The sequence below is a fragment of the Podarcis raffonei genome, chromosome 10 (assembly GCF_027172205.1).
Source record: "Podarcis raffonei isolate rPodRaf1 chromosome 10, rPodRaf1.pri, whole genome shotgun sequence".
NCBI lineage: Eukaryota > Metazoa > Chordata > Lepidosauria > Squamata > Lacertidae > Podarcis > Podarcis raffonei.
Genome location: NC_070611.1, coordinates 65,138,023 through 65,153,599, shown reverse-complemented (window position 1 = coordinate 65,153,599; position 15,577 = coordinate 65,138,023). Strand labels below are relative to the sequence as shown.

At 45.2% G+C, this 15,577-nt stretch overlaps 1 long non-coding RNA gene across 1 annotated transcript; it reads right to left on the bottom strand.

Moving 5' to 3' along the window:
* Positions 1-11,843: 11,843 nt before the first annotated feature.
* Positions 11,844-12,895, bottom strand: LOC128422504 (uncharacterized). Its single transcript, XR_008332513.1, has 2 exons — positions 12,827-12,895; positions 11,844-12,075 (listed from the first exon to the last, which is right to left on the bottom strand). It is a non-coding gene; the product is annotated as an uncharacterized LOC128422504 (long non-coding RNA).
* Between the last annotated feature and the right edge of the window lie 2,682 nt (positions 12,896-15,577).

Below are 15,577 nucleotides of genomic sequence, written 5' to 3'. Positions count from 1 at the left end.
GCAATCTGTTTTATTGTAACAATATGAACAAGTACAAAAACAAAAAGTGAGGGGTGTATAGAAGAGGGGACATAATAAGAAGAAAAAAGAGAAAAGGTGTCTGGGAGTACGGCCACTAAGTTTATGGTAGACACTCTCCTGAACTCTTTCATTCCATAAACTTATGAAAAGAACCCAGTGTTCTAAGAACTGGTTTTCTTGTTGGTTTCTCTCCTTGAGTATGTCGCTGTGATACACATTAACACTTGCTATGCCTGTGTTGTTGATATTGTTATTGTTATCTACTATATATTTTGGAAAGTTGTTTGTCTGTTCACTATGCATTTTGGACACCTCTTAAGATATTATAACCAAATTTTGCATGATGGTTCCCGATATCAAGAAGCAGTTTTCACCTAGGTTTGGATACCATTGGTTGACATTTTGAATCAAGATGACATAATAATAATAATAATAATAATAATAATAATAATAATAATAATAATTTATTTGTACCCCACCCATCTGACTGGGTTCCCCACTCTGGGTGGCTTCCAACATACAGTGGTACCTCAGGTTACATACGCTTCAGGTTGCAGACTCCGCTAACCCAGAAATAGTGCTTCAAGTTAAGAACTTTGCTTCAAGATAAGAACAGAAATCGTTCTCCGGAGGCGCAGCGGCAGCAGGAGGCCCCATTAGCTAAAGTGGTGCTTCAGGTTAAAAACAGTTTCAGGTTAAGAACGGACCTCTGGAACGAATTAAGTACTTAACCCGAGGTACTACTGTATATAAAAACATAATAAAACCTTAAACCTTAAAATGCTTCCCTATACAGGGCCGCACTGTTTTTATCTGCTGATGTCAAAACTGATTTTGGTTCATTCAGATTCCTGAACAATAGTGGGTACAAGGCTGGTAGTAATTATTCTTTGAGGTCTTTTTAAAGAAAAGGGGGAGGGATGGGCTCTCTCACACGAAGGGGGCCACATCACCCATGACAAAGAACAGCAGAGGAAAAAGTGACATTGTCAGGGGATGGTATGAGAAGGAAATGCCACTTTAAAAGATCATTCAACCTCCTAGCATCTTTCTTGATGATGTTGCTGATGATAAATTACTTTTGCCCCACCCATCTGACTGGGTTGCCCCAGCCACTCTGGGCAGCTTGCATGCAGCATAATGAAAACACAGCAAAACATCAAACATCAAAAACTTCTCAATAGAGAGCTGCCTTTAGATGTCTATGGAAAATTGTGTATTTGTTTATCTGTGCGTTTTTCAGGCTTTGAAATAAACACCTTACTTTTCTGTGTATAAGACGAGGTCTTTATACTGTAAAATAAGGTCAGAAAACTGGGGGTGTCTTATATATGGGTAGTGGGTGGGGGGGTGACAGATGATTGGTTGCAGCCGTGAGCTGCAGGTTGTCATTGGTGCGTGATTGGTGGCTGCAGCAAAGGCTGTCTCGTATTGGCTGATGCTGTGTTAAATAGGTGTGTGCCTGGTTGCTGTGTCAAATGCTGTTTTGTATTTGCTGCCGCTGCCGCAATTTGGGTTGTGATTTCCTTCTGCTGTGGGCAACTGGGCAGACGCGTTTTGCTGACACGAGTGATTGTTAGCAACCGGCGCACACACTTTTAAGCATCAGGTTGGTGATTTACTGCATTTCCCCCCATAAAAACCTCAACAACCTTTGTCATCCCCCCCCAAAAAAGTTGTACAACTCTGTGCAATCCTCTGTAAAAAAGCTCAACATTGTCTTTATTTGGAGCCCCCCAAAATAGGGGGCGTCTTATACAAGGGTGTGTGTTATCCACAGAAAAGTAAAAAGGTAAAGGGACCCCTGACCGTTAGGTCCAGTCGTGGCCGACTCTGGGGTTGTGGCGCTCATCTCGCTTTATTGGCCGAGAGAGCCGGCGTACAGCTTCTGGGTCATGTGGCCAGCATGACTAAGCCGCTTCTGGCGAACCAGAGCAGCGCACGGAAACGCCGTTTACCTTCCCGCCAGAGTGGTACCTGTTTATCTACTTGCACTTTGACGTGCTTTTGAACTGCTAGGTTGGCAGGAGCAGGGACCGAGCAATGGGAACTCACCCCGTTGTGGGGATTCGAACCACCGACCTTCTGATCGGCAAGCCCTAGGCTCTGTGGTTTAACCCACAGCGCCACCCGTGTCCCACACGGAAAAGTACTTATGCTTAAAATGGCCACTTTTTATTCTGAAGAAGGATCTACCTAGCTCTTATCCTTGACATGTTCGCCATCCAGATCGGGGGCCTGTAGCAATTTCCTGTGAACCTCAACAACCACCGTTTTGGATGCAAATAGCACCTGGGTGACAAGTTTTCGCAGAGAGTATCATGATCCCCAGTAGAGAATGTGCTATGCGTAGCTCCTAGGCTCGCCACACGGAGGAGCTGCGCTCAGATCCAGCAGTTCCTAATAACTTGGGGGCAAGGCAGCTCCCTACATATTCCTGCTTGAGCAATCCTCTTTTCGTGATCTATTTTTGTAGAAACCTTGGCACCGCAAGCGGCCTGCCTCGGCGGTATCGCTCCCCTGAGATTAATGGTGCTTTGGATTGGCTCGGCCGGCTTTTCAACCTCATGGAAATGTAATCACACTGTTCAGCCATTCCTGCAAATTGATAAGGTGTCGGGTCAGAAGGCCTCGTCTGCCTGTTATCGGGCTGGGGAGAAACACCAAGTCACACAGAAGACGTCATGGGCACAAAGCCCACTCTCAAATCTCCGCCTGGGAGCATCTTTTAAGAGCGTCAAAGCAGATTTACAGTAAAGAGTTTGTAACTGCCTATGGCTGGAGTGCGGGACGCGGGTGGCGCTGTGGGTAAAAGCCTCAGTGCCTAGGGCTTGCCGATCGAAAGGTCAGTGGTTCGAATCCCCGCGGCGGGGTGCGCTCCCGCTGCTCGGTCCCAGCGCCTGCCAACCTAGCAGTTCGAAAGCACCTCCAGGTGCAAGTAGATAAATAGGGACCACTTACTGGCGGGAAGGTAAACGGCGTTTCCGTGTGCTGCGCTGGCTCGCCAGATGCAGCTTTGTCACGCTGGCCACGTGACCCGGAAGTGTCTCCGGACAGCGCTGGCCCCCGGCCTCTTGAGTGAGATGGGCGCACAACCCTAGAGTCTGTCAAGACTGACCCGTAGGGGCAGGGGTACCTTTACCTTTACCTTTATGGCTGGAGTGCAGGGGGAAGTGGAGGGGAGCATGAACACACACACAAAATTATGTTAGCTGGTGACTGTACAATTTTTCTTTTCTTTTCCGCGTGTGCCCTGAACACTTTGGCAACACGTCTAGCAAAGAACAATGGGGAATCTGCCAGACTTCCATGATACAAAATGAATTGTGTTTTGCGTTTTCATCAGGTGGCTAATGACACGCGAAGAGCTGTTTCAAAAACTCTTGCCAAGGTTGCAAATTTGAGAACTTGGGCTTGATGTAATAGCACATTGGCATTTGTTATCCTGCGTAATTCTGGCATTAAGGAAGGTGAGGTCTGGTCTTCCGGAGAGACGTACCTAGGCTCCTTTGTGTCCTTGGCAAGGGGCTGTATTGGTGACCCCCCCCAAATCACAGATATAACTGGAATACTGCAGTTGGAAGTACAGTCATACCTCGGGTTACAGATGCTTCAGGTTGCGTTTTTTTGGGTTGCGGACCGCCAAAACCCAGAAGTACCGGAATGGGTTACTTCCAGGTTTTGGCGGTCGTGCATGCACAGAAGTGCTAAATCGCGCTTTGCACATGCGCAGAAGTGCCGAATCGCAACCCGCACATGCGCAGACGCGCCACTGTGTGTTGCGGACGCTGCGGGTTGCGAATGTGCATCCCGCACGGATCACATTCACAACCCAAGCGTCCACTGTAATATCCTGGCAGAAAGCACTAAAAATGTCAGGGGAAATCCAGAATGTATACCAACCAATTCATTTTGGGGTACGATTTTGCCCCAAAAAATCTCAACATTTTTGTCTGGATTTTTACTTTTTGAAATATGGCAACCCTACTTTTTTGAAATATGGCAACCCTACGACAAATACCCCTTCCTCTTGGTTCATGTGGGAACCAATGACACTGCAAGCAATAGCCTCCAGAAGATCAAAAGAGATTACGAGGCTCTGGGCAGGAAATTGAAGCAATTAAATGCACAAATTGTCATCTCATCTGTCCTCCCAGTTGAACGACGTGGCCCAGGGAGAGAGGGGAAAATAGTGGAAGTGAACAACTGGCTTCGCAAATGGTGTAAACAGGAACGGTTTGGATTCTTAGATCACGGAATGCAGTTTCTTGAAGATGGACTTCTGGCAAGCGATGGGCTGCACCTCACAACGGTTGGGAGGAATGTTTTTGCAAAAAATCTCAGAAACCTCATCAGGAGGGCTTTAAACTGACTAATGTGGGGGAGGGAGACAGTGCTCCTGAAGGTAGGAGTCTATCAATTGATGAAGATGATCATCCAAATGTCATAGACCAAATGGAGCAAACAGCACGCAGACCTAGTGGTGGGAGGAAAAAATCCTTAAATAAGAGACACGGGGGAATGATTAATGGACTTCAATGTCTGTACACTAATGCGCAAAGCATGGGAAATAAACAAGATGAGCTTGAGCTCTTGGTACAGCAAACTAAATATGACATAATAGGAATCACTGAAACCTGGTGGGATAAGTCCCACGATTGGAATGTAATAATGGAGGGATACAATCTATTTCAGAGAAACAGACCAGACAAGAAAGGAGGAGGAGTGGCGTTATATGTCAGGGATGTGTATACCTGTGAAGAGATCCAAGATTTAGAACCTCAAAGCCAAAGTGAGAGCATTTGGGTCAAAATTAAGGGAGAGAAGAATAACAGTGACCTCATTGTGGGAGTTTACTATAGATCCCCAAGCCAAACGGAGGACATAGATGATGCCTTCCTGGAACAGATGGCCAAGCATGCAAAAGGAAGGGAGATAGTAGTAATGGGGGACTTCAATTACCCAGATATTTGTTGGATGTCAAACTCAGCCAAGAGCATAAGGTCAAACAGATTCCTCATTGGCCTTGCAGACAACTTCATTGTCCAGAAAGTGGGAGAAGCAACAAGAGGAACAGCCATTTTAGATCTGGTCCTAACCAATGTTGATGACCTGGTTAGTGGGGTAGAAGTGGAAGGATCATTAGGCGCGAGTGATCATGCTCTTCTGAAGTTTACTATACAGCGGAAAGGAGCAGCCAAGCATACTAGGACTCAATTTCTCGACTTTAAGAAAGCCGACTTCATAAAACTTAGGGAAGTGCTGGGTGAGATCCCATGGACAGTAATACTAAAAGGAAAGGGAGTTCATGATGGCTGGGAGTTTGTTAAGAGGGAGATAGTAAAAGCACAACTTCAGGCAATACCAATGAGACGGAAACATGGAAGGTGCCTAAAGAAGCCAGGGTGGCTATCTAAAGAACTTATAACTGAGTTAAGATTAAAAAAGGATGTGTACAAAAAATGGAAAGGGGGGGAAACCACCAAAGAGGAATTCAAACAAATAGCCAGCACGTGTAGACACAAAGTCAGAAAAGCTAAAGCACAGAATGAACTCAGGCTTGCTAGAGAGGTTCAAAGCAACAAAAAAGGCTTTTATGGGTATGTTCGTAGCAAAAGGAAGAACAAAGAAACAGTGGGGTCACTCAGAGGAGAAGATGGTGAAATGCAAACAGGGGACACAGAAAGGGCTGAACTCCTCAATGCCTTCTTTGCCTCAGTCTTCTCCGATAAAGAAAACAATGCCCGACCTGAAGAATTTGGAGCAAAGGATTCAGCAGAGGAAACACAGCCCAGAATAACTAAGGAGATAGTACAAGAATACTTGGCTAGTCTAGATGTATTCAAGTCTCCAGGGCCAGATGAACTGCATCCAAGAGTATTAACTGGCAGATGTGATTTCAGAACCACTGGCAGTCATCTTTGAGAATTCCTGGAGAACAGGCGAAGTCCCGGCAGACTGGAGGAGGGCAAATGTTGTCCCTATTTTCAAAAAGGGGGAAAGAGAGGACCCAAATAATTACCGCCCAGTCAGTCTGACATCAATACCAGGGAAGATTCTGGAGCAGATCATTAAGCAAACAGTCTGTGAGCACCTAGAAAGGAATGCTGTGATCACCAATAGTCAGCATGGATTTCTGAAAAATAAGTCATGTCAGACTAACCTGATCTCGTTTTTTGACAGAATTACAAGCCTGGTAGATGAAGGGAACGCAGTGGATGTAGCCTACCTTGATTTCAGCAAGGCATTTGACAAGGTGCCCCATGATATTCTTGTAAAGAAGCTGGTAAAATGCGGTCTTGACTATGCTACCACTCAGTGGATTTGTAACTGGCTGACTGACCGAACCCAAAGGGTGCTCATCAATGGTTCCTCTTCATCCTGGAGAAGAGTGACTAGTGGGGTGCCACAGGGTTCTGTCTTGGGCCCGGTCTTATTCAACATCTTTATCGACTTGGATGATGGACTCAAGGGCATCCTGATCAAATTTGCAGATGACACCAAACTGGGAGGGGTGGCTAACACCCCAGAGGACAGGATCACACTTCAAAATGACCTTGACAGATTAGAGAACTGGGCCAAAACAAACAAGATGAATTTTAACATGGAGAAATGTAAAGTATTGCACTTCGGCAAAAAAAATGAGAGGCGCAAATACAAGATGGGTGACACCTGGCTTGAGAGCACTACATGTGAAAAGGATCTAGGAGGTTTGGTTGACCACAAACTAGACATGAGCCAACAGTGTGACGCGGCAGCTAAAAAAGCCAATGCAATTCTGGGCTGCATCAATAGGAGTATAGCATCTAGATCAAGGGAAGTAATAATGCCACTGTATTCTGCTCTGGTCAGACCTCACCTGGAGTACTGTGTCCAGTTCTGGGCACCACAGTTCAAGAAGGACACTGACAAACTGGAACGTGTCCAGAGGAGGGCAACCAAAATGGTCAAAGGCCTGGAAACGATGCCTTATGAGGAACGGCTAAGGGAGCTGGGCATGTTTAGCCTGGAGAAGAGGAGGTTAAGGGGTGATATGATAGCCATGTTCAAATATATAAAAGGATGTCACATAGAGGAGGGAGAAAGGTTGTTTTCTGCTGCTCCAGAGAAGCGGACACGGAGCAATGGATCCAAACTACAAGAAAGAAGATTCCACCTAAACATTAGGAAGAACTTCCTGACAGTAAGAGCTGTTCGACAGTGGAATTTGCTGCCAAGGAGTGTGGTGGAGTCTCCTTCTTTGGAGGTCTTTAAGCAAAGGCTTGACAACCATATGTCAGGAGTGCTCTGATGGTGTTTCCTGCTTGGCAGGGGGTTGGACTCGATGGCCCTTGTGGTCTCTTCCAACTCTATGATTCTATGATTCTATGATTCTACTTTCACCCTTGGCTAGAACGACCGAGCCAGAATGGAGGGGTGCCCTTGGTGAGGGGCAATGTAACCAACCCCTTGGTACTCCATTTCTGAAACCCCAAAGGAAAACTTTTCATTTCCCTCAACATCTAGTCAGTAGTCTAGCCAGGAGATTACCAATGCATGGACCATGTAGCAAGTCTATCCTTGTCCAGGAACGTCCTAGCAGAAGTGGCGGTGGGAAAGCCCATTTTAAAAACACCCAGAACTATAAATGTCCGATAAACAAAGTCCTTTGGCCTGAGCAATAACTCTGCCACATTCAATCATTTATTCTAGTTCTGCAACATTCCCATATTCCCATCAGGTTTATTATAATGGAAGCATTGTTTGTGTTGTGATGTCACAGCTTATGGGAGCACATCTATAAATGGTCACCGTGATTTGATGCCTCGAGTCCAGTGGTTCTCCTGAGATAAGTGGGAGGTTTTGAAAAGCCCAAGGCAGAACAGTTTATGGAGGCATGGGGTGTGTCAGTCCTTAATGCATTTAAGTCCGCCGTTAGGAGCAAAGGAACACAAACAGCAGAAAATAGATGGCTAACTATTCAAAAATAAGGTGGCCGAGTCAGAACCCGAACCCATCTCCTGCCCTGCTCCTCTGTGGGTTGGTTTGCCCCCCTTTCCCTCCCGCAGAGCTGGCTCTGGGTTTGGGGGAGCCCTATAGCAAAATCCCTCCTGGTACTCCCCTATCCACCCTCCTGAGCAGGGGTGCCAACTTGAATAAAATATTTGGGGGGCAGGAAAGTCCCACCCCACATAATCAATCACAAGACATGGCACACACCATTTGAATTGCAATTCCCATTAACTTTTTTGGGGGGGCCTTCAAATATTTTATTGGGGAGAGATGAACCGGTTCCTAGCAGTTGGCTCCTATGCTCCCCATTGTGGGTGAGCCTAGGAGATCTTACATGGTGTCAGAAGTGGGCTGCTAACCCTATGAACCAATCAGGTCTCCGTCCTGATAAGCACAAGGACACACCTTCACAATGACCAATGAAATACAAGGAACAATAAAAACATTTACTTGGAAGTATTTCTCATAGTTTTTAGAATTTCCTTCCAAGTGAGGCTCATGCATACTGCTGAATAGCTGCCTCTTAGAGCATAACTCAAGGAGATGCTGTTCTCAGATAGCAGACATTCAGAATAATAATTATTATTATTTTTTTATACCCTACCCATCTGGCTGGGTTACCCTAGTCACTCTGGGTGGTTTCCAACACACACAAAAATAATAATAAAACATCAAACATTAATAGTAACCATCTGATCCAATATAAAAAGTCATAGTAACTTTAAAATAAACAACTTCTATCAAATACAGTGGTACATCGGTTTACGAACTTAATCAGTTCCGGAAGTCCGTTCTTAAACCAAAGCTGTTTGGCCCCCTTAATTCTGAGGGATAACTTTAAATCTCCATGGGAAGGGGAGATAGTAGAGGAAGTGCAGAAGTGCGGCTTTTCCTCCCTTTATATAGAGTCCATGACGTATAGCCACGCAAAGGCGGTGATCGCTCAAAGATTAAGGGATATTGCCAGGCAGGAGGACATAGCCCGTGTGAAACCTGGGTTGTTTCTGGGGGAGCAGTTGTATCGGGCTGCTCCAGCTCGCTACCTGGCGGATATCCACTACGTGGAATACCGCAGACTATTTACTGCGGCTAGGCTGAATGTTCTAGACTCGGTAGTTCTGAAGGGAAGATATGGAGGAGTCCCATATGACCAGAGATTATGCCACTGTGCATTGGGTGAGGTAGAATCCACAGAGCACATTTTACTGAGCTGTCCCATTTACAACGATTTAAGACAGTACCTTATAACTCCACACTTACCCCAGCTCAGTTCCCGACAAAGAGGAAAGCAGACAGCATATCTGCTAAATAAGTCTTCTGGGAAAACAACTTTGTCAGTGGCTAAATTCCTTTTCCTGGCACTCAAGTGTCGGAAACGTATAACTGATTGCTTTGATGTGGGTTATCTGTGAGAGGTCTAGTACTGTGGCCCTACCTTATTTATGTACCCCTATGATGTTATAGTTTATAATTATTGTGTAATGTTATTTCTGACTATCGGTCGAATAAAGGAAATTGATTGATTGATTGAAACCAAAACTGTTCTGAAACTAAATGAGGCCTAATGAGGCCTCCCGCCACCGGTGCCCTTCCACTGTTAGGCTTCCGTTCGTAGACCAGGGTAAAGTTCGCGAACCAGGACACTGCTTCCGGTTTTGCAAAGTTCATATACCGAATAGTTCGTAAACAAGGCTGTTCTTAAACCGAGGTACCACTGTAAAGCAATATTCAATAATCCATTGCAATCCAATTGTAAACAGTAAAATTTAACATCAGCACATAATAATTAAACAGTTTACACTTATCAGGGACGCGGGTGGCGCTGTGGGTTAAACCACAGAGCCTAGGGCTTGCCGATCAGAAAGTCGGCAGTTCGAATCCCCGCGACGGGTTGAGCTCCCGTTGCTCGGTCCCTGCTCCTGCCCACCTAGCAGTTCAAAAGCACGTCAAAGTGCAAGTAGATAAATAGGTACCGCTCCGGCGGGAAGGTAAACGGCGTTTCCGTGCGCTGCTCTGGTTCACCAGAAGCGGCTTAGTCATGCTGGCCACATGACCCGGAAGCTGTACACCAGATCCCTTGGTCAATAAAGCGAGATGAGTGCCACAACCCCAGAGTCATCCACGACTGGACCTAATGGTCAGGGGTCCCTTTACCTTTACACTTATCAACTACAATAAAGAATTATTAATCTGCAATCAATAAAAATAACAGCAAATTACAATGCATAAAATACCACAAAACATACAAAGCCATGTAAAAGGATCAAATTGAGATCCTTCACAGCTGCTGCTGCTGCTTCTGTTCTCAAAGTCATGGTCTGGGAAATGGTCCTGGGGCTGGAGGCTGGGGCAAAGCAGGTGGGAAAGCCATTGCCTGCAGAAAGTCTCTCTCCCATGAACCTTTGCCTGGTGAATTTCTGGCTGTTGTGCTATTATTATTATTATTATTATTATTATTATTATTATTATTATTATTATTGCTATTTTCATGAGGACATGAATAAAAATGTATATTGAAATGGAGTGAGCTGATTTTAAGACTGGGGAAATTAGAAACCGAGAGACACCAAAAATGGCAGTTTCATCTGTTCCCTCCTCTCAGGAGGCAAATTTCAGAGGAGGAAAGTTAGTTTCCAGGTTAGGATGGGTGTCTTCCTCACCTTCTTCACAGGATCTGGAGAGAAATAGGCCCTAGTTGAAAGGGAAAGAGACACGGCCAGATTTGGGGGAGGTGGAGGGGAAACCCACCAAGATTAAAATCATTGTCATCATCAGATGGGAATTGGATTCTTTCCCAATATCTCCTGATCCCTTTCCATAGTTTTTCATTTCCCCATTCATCACATGCACGTCCTTTTAATGAACTGCGTGATATTATGACAGATGTCCCAAAGCCCTGAGTAGCATATTAACAATGTGTCTTGGATTCCCAGAAGTCCTTCGTAACTTCATGAAGAATCTGTTTTGTGCTAGCATTGTCCTTCCTGGGAAGCAAGGACCCTGGGAAACTAGAGGAAATGGAATTTGTTCCCAGGCGGAAGATAATAAAAAAGGACACAGTCCTTCTTGGCTCTGTGATAATGAGGCCTGCGGTCATGGTGGAGGTTGAGGCTGTCTCCACAGGGGCTGAAGGATGCTCTTTAGATTACCAGTGTTGGTCTGAGGGGGATAGTGGTTCCTCAGATTGCTTCCGCCTCTGCTTATGAACCGAGTGGATCCCACTTTACAGAGGATACACAGCTGTTTCAAGGAGTCCTCAATTTACAGGGCTGCCAATTCTAAGTCCTGTGTAAAGAAAAAGACCCCTTCGAAAGAAGATTAGAATTACTGCTAGGGATGGAGGAATCTATCAATTTCAGCTTAGTTTCTCATTTTTTCTTAAGTTCATTTCACATTTCCAGGCTGGAAAATGTGCATTTCAAAATTTGGAGATGTGCACATTTCATCAGCTGCTTTCTGGTTCACATATCATTTTTAACACTGTGAGTCTGGTTAGGTTCACCTTTAAATGTGAATGGAATTGAATTCGTGCCCCCATCCATATGACTGGAATATCTTTTGCTCCTGACATGAAATCTGAAATGACACGGCTGAAAAAAGGAAACCATTATTGCATACCCCCCTAACACATAGTATTTATTTTCTGCCTTGAAACCAGAATATAACATCTCCCCCACCCTCTCTTGTTTAATTATTTTTTGTTTTGTAAAAAAACAACCCTATTTGGAATCCTTCAACACAAATGCCCCCAGAGATGTTCACTTATCCCAATCTAATTAATCTCATGATTTTTCATAGCATGTAACCTCTCTCTCCCACACACAGCAGCATGTAGCATCCTACTTTATTTATTTTGAAGCAGAGATTTTGTGGCTGTTGACATCAGTTGTCCAGCTTTTATAATATGAAACATCTGCCACTCCATCTCACATTGTTGCCTATAGGTCATGGGAAAGCTTTCTTTATCTTCCTAAATGAAGGATGTCCCACTGTACAGTCTAGCCCAGATGACCAGGGCCAACCCTTGGTCTTGTCCGGCTGTGAGTGCTTCCCACCACGTCTCTGAGGGGATAAGATTTAGCCTTCAATCCTCAAGACATTTGCTCCACAGCAATCCCGCCAAGCTGTCGTCAAAGGGAGTTGGCGACCTGCCCTCTTCTGTGGTGGGTGAGAACCTTTCTACCGCAGCCGTACGTCGTTTGATTTATACGCAGACAAAATCCCCCAGAGTACTAACTCAGTGACTCTGAGAAGTGAAATGCTTCAGAGCACTTAGGAATAATAATAATAAAGACTAATTGCCTCTCCCCAATTTGCTTCCTTATTTTCTCTTCAACAATACTTCCTACCAGTTTTCCTGAGACAGACATTAAGCTAACCAGCCTGTGCTTAACAGAATCTGCCCCAGATCCTTTTTTGAAAATTGGTGCTATATTGACTATTTTCCAGTGCTCAGGTATGGAGGCTGTGAGACAAGTGACAGATTTTGCCCAGTTATAAAACCACAGTAAAACATCGAACATTAAAAACTTCCCTATACAAGGCTGCCTTCAGACGTCTTCTAAAAGTCAGATAGTTGCTTATCTCCTTAACATCTGACAGAAGGGCGTTCCACAGGACGGGTACCACTACCAAGAAGACCCTCTGCCTGGTTCCCTGTAACCTCACTTCTTGCAGTGAGGGAACCACCAGAAGGTCCTCGGAGCTGGATCTCAACATTATACAATAATCTTATAATTATACAATAAATAATAATTGGGAGTGAATTGCAGAACTCCATGTCTTGCCTTTCTACTGTTTTCTATGCACCTACATGGGCAAATGAGTTGGAGAGCTCCAATATCTCATTTGGGAGGGACTTCAAGTTGTGTTTTCCATGAAGTCACATTGCATGTAACAGAACTTTCGCACCATTCTTATGGAACACCTTGTGTTCTCAGTGTTCTCAAATTCTTAGCTTCATAGCACACTAGGACAGATCCTGAAGCTGAGGCTCCAATACTTTGGCCACCTCATGAGAAGAGAAGACTCCCTGGAAAAGACCCTGATGTTGGGAAAGATGGAGGGCACAAGGAGAAGGGGGCGACAGAGGAGAAGATGGCTGGATAGTGTTCTCGAAGCTACCAGCATGACTTTTACCAAACTGCGGGAGGCAATGGAAGACAGGAGTGCCTGGCCTGCTCTGATCCAGGGGTCATGAAGAGTCGGACACGACTAAACGACTAAACAACAAGGCAGGTCTGGGACAATGGAGGCAGTAACCCTGCAGAGATCCTGCTGCAAATATAGTGCAGTCTTTGACCTGCCTCAACCCCAGACCATTATACCACCGGCTAGATGTATTGATGGATCAGGATTCCTACTGTTCTAAGAACGTTCATGAGCTACAGTGATCGACAACCACAAATGGTCAAGTAACTCCATGCTCATTCCCTGCAGGTGATAGGTATTTTGTTCTCGTATGGTAAAAGGAGGTAAGTACAGTGATGCTTCGTGTTGCCATGTTCTAAAACGTCAGCCTTCGGTTCTCTAAATGCTGAGCCTGGGTAGTAGTATTACACAATTTAACTGTACGTTCTCAGTTTGGATGTCTTGCCTCTGCATCCCCAGTGATGTGAAAAGAAGGTAAGAACATGTTCTCTCTATCTCTCAGGGACCTTCTGAATTATCAGTGACACCCAGCTGAAGTCTACACAGATGGAGTAGGACATCTATTATGCCTCAGAATCATTGCATACCCTTTAGTAACTGTGCTCATTACCAGAAGAGAGAGAGCTTTATAAAACTTGAAGTTTCTATAATTTTTTTTATTCATCTTTGAAATAAAGACCCTGAGGAAGAAAGCCACATTTACATGATTAAAGAAATGTGGCTTTTTGTGTTAATTCTTTGTGAGTAATTTTCTTAATTTCAGAACTACAATGTACTTTACCTCAAAAGAGCATGGAATAGCACCAGCTGGCGTTGTTACTCTGCTGCTCAACTGGCTGCCCAGTCAGTTGGTCAGTTAACTGGTCAGTTACACTGCTGCTCAGTCAGTCCACTGCTCACTTGGTCAGTCGCTCCACCCCTCTCTCACTTGCTTGGCAGTTCACTTGGCCAGTAAGCCACTTGGTGAATCGGACCTCAGTTGGTCGGTCACCCTGCTGCTCATTCGGCCATCCAGTTGGTCACTCTACTGCCTGGCCAGTCTGCTGCTCTCTGGGTCAGTCATTCTGCCATTTGCTACACCACTTGGTTAATACTTGGTCACTTGGTCATTCGGTCTGTCATTCTGCCAGCTGACTGGGTGAGTAGTTTTGTTGCTTGCTCAGGCCACTGTTCAGTCCCTCAGTTGTTCCACTGCTTAGTAGGTCAGTCTCTCAGTTGGACCACCAGTTGGCCATTCCTGGTTGGTCAGCGGCCACTCAGTCACTCCCTGCCACTCAGTTGGTAACTGGGCCACTCTCCCACACTTGCTTACTTCCTCTCACTAAGTATCCGACTCTCCTCAGAAAGCCACTAAAGATGTCTGGCAGTCCTTCAAGAATGGAACGTGCCACAACACAGGCTATGTCACTGTTATTTTAACAACCACACCCCAATAGCTTACTTTTCATGGCCCTTAATCTGTTAAACCTATTGTGTATTACATATGTATTTTACAGGTGTCTAATCGCCTTTTGGGATGCGGGTGGCACTGTGGGTTAAACCACAGAGCCTAGGACTTGCCGATCAGAAGGTCGCGGTTCGAATCCCCGTGACGGGGTGAGCTCCCGTTGCTCGGTCCCTGCTCCTGCCAACCTAGCAGTTCGAAAGCACATAAAAATGCAAGTAGATAAATAAGGTACCGCTCCAGCGGGAAGGTAAACGGCGTTTCCGTGTGCTGCTCTGGTTTGACAGAAGCAGCTTAGTCATGCTGGCCACATGACCCAGAAGCTGTATGCCGGCTCACTCGGCCAATAAAGCGAAATGCGCGCCGCAACCCCAGAGTCGTCCGCGACTGGACCTAACGGTCAGGGGTCCCTTTACCTTTAATCACCTTTTAAAGCCATCTACGTTAGCGGCCACCATTACATCTCATGGGAGCAAATTCTGTAGTTTAATTATGCACGGTGTGAATAAGTACTTTCTTAGATCTCTCCTGAATCTTCTAACATTCAACTTCAACTGGGCAACCATATGTCTGAGGGTTTTTTTTTGGGGGGGGGAGATATTTCCAAAGCTCAACAACTTTGTCCAGATTTTCATTTTTGGGAATATGGCAACCCTAGCTTCAGTGGCTTCTAGTATTATGAGAGAAAACTTCTCTCCACCTGCTTTCCCCATGCCATGTATAATTCTACACACCTCTATAATATCTCCTCTCGCTCATATTTTCTCTAAAGTAAAAATTCCCAAATGTTGCAACTACTCACACACTCCTCTGTCCTCTATCTGTGGCCTCGGAGCCTGATATTTTCCACCCCGGTAAGGCAGAGCAAATCAGCTTATTTTGTTGATTTAAAGATATACACACTGCTTAGTGAATCTGAAGGAATTTACTGCTGAAAATGGAGTAGGAAAGTATTTCCTAACATATACA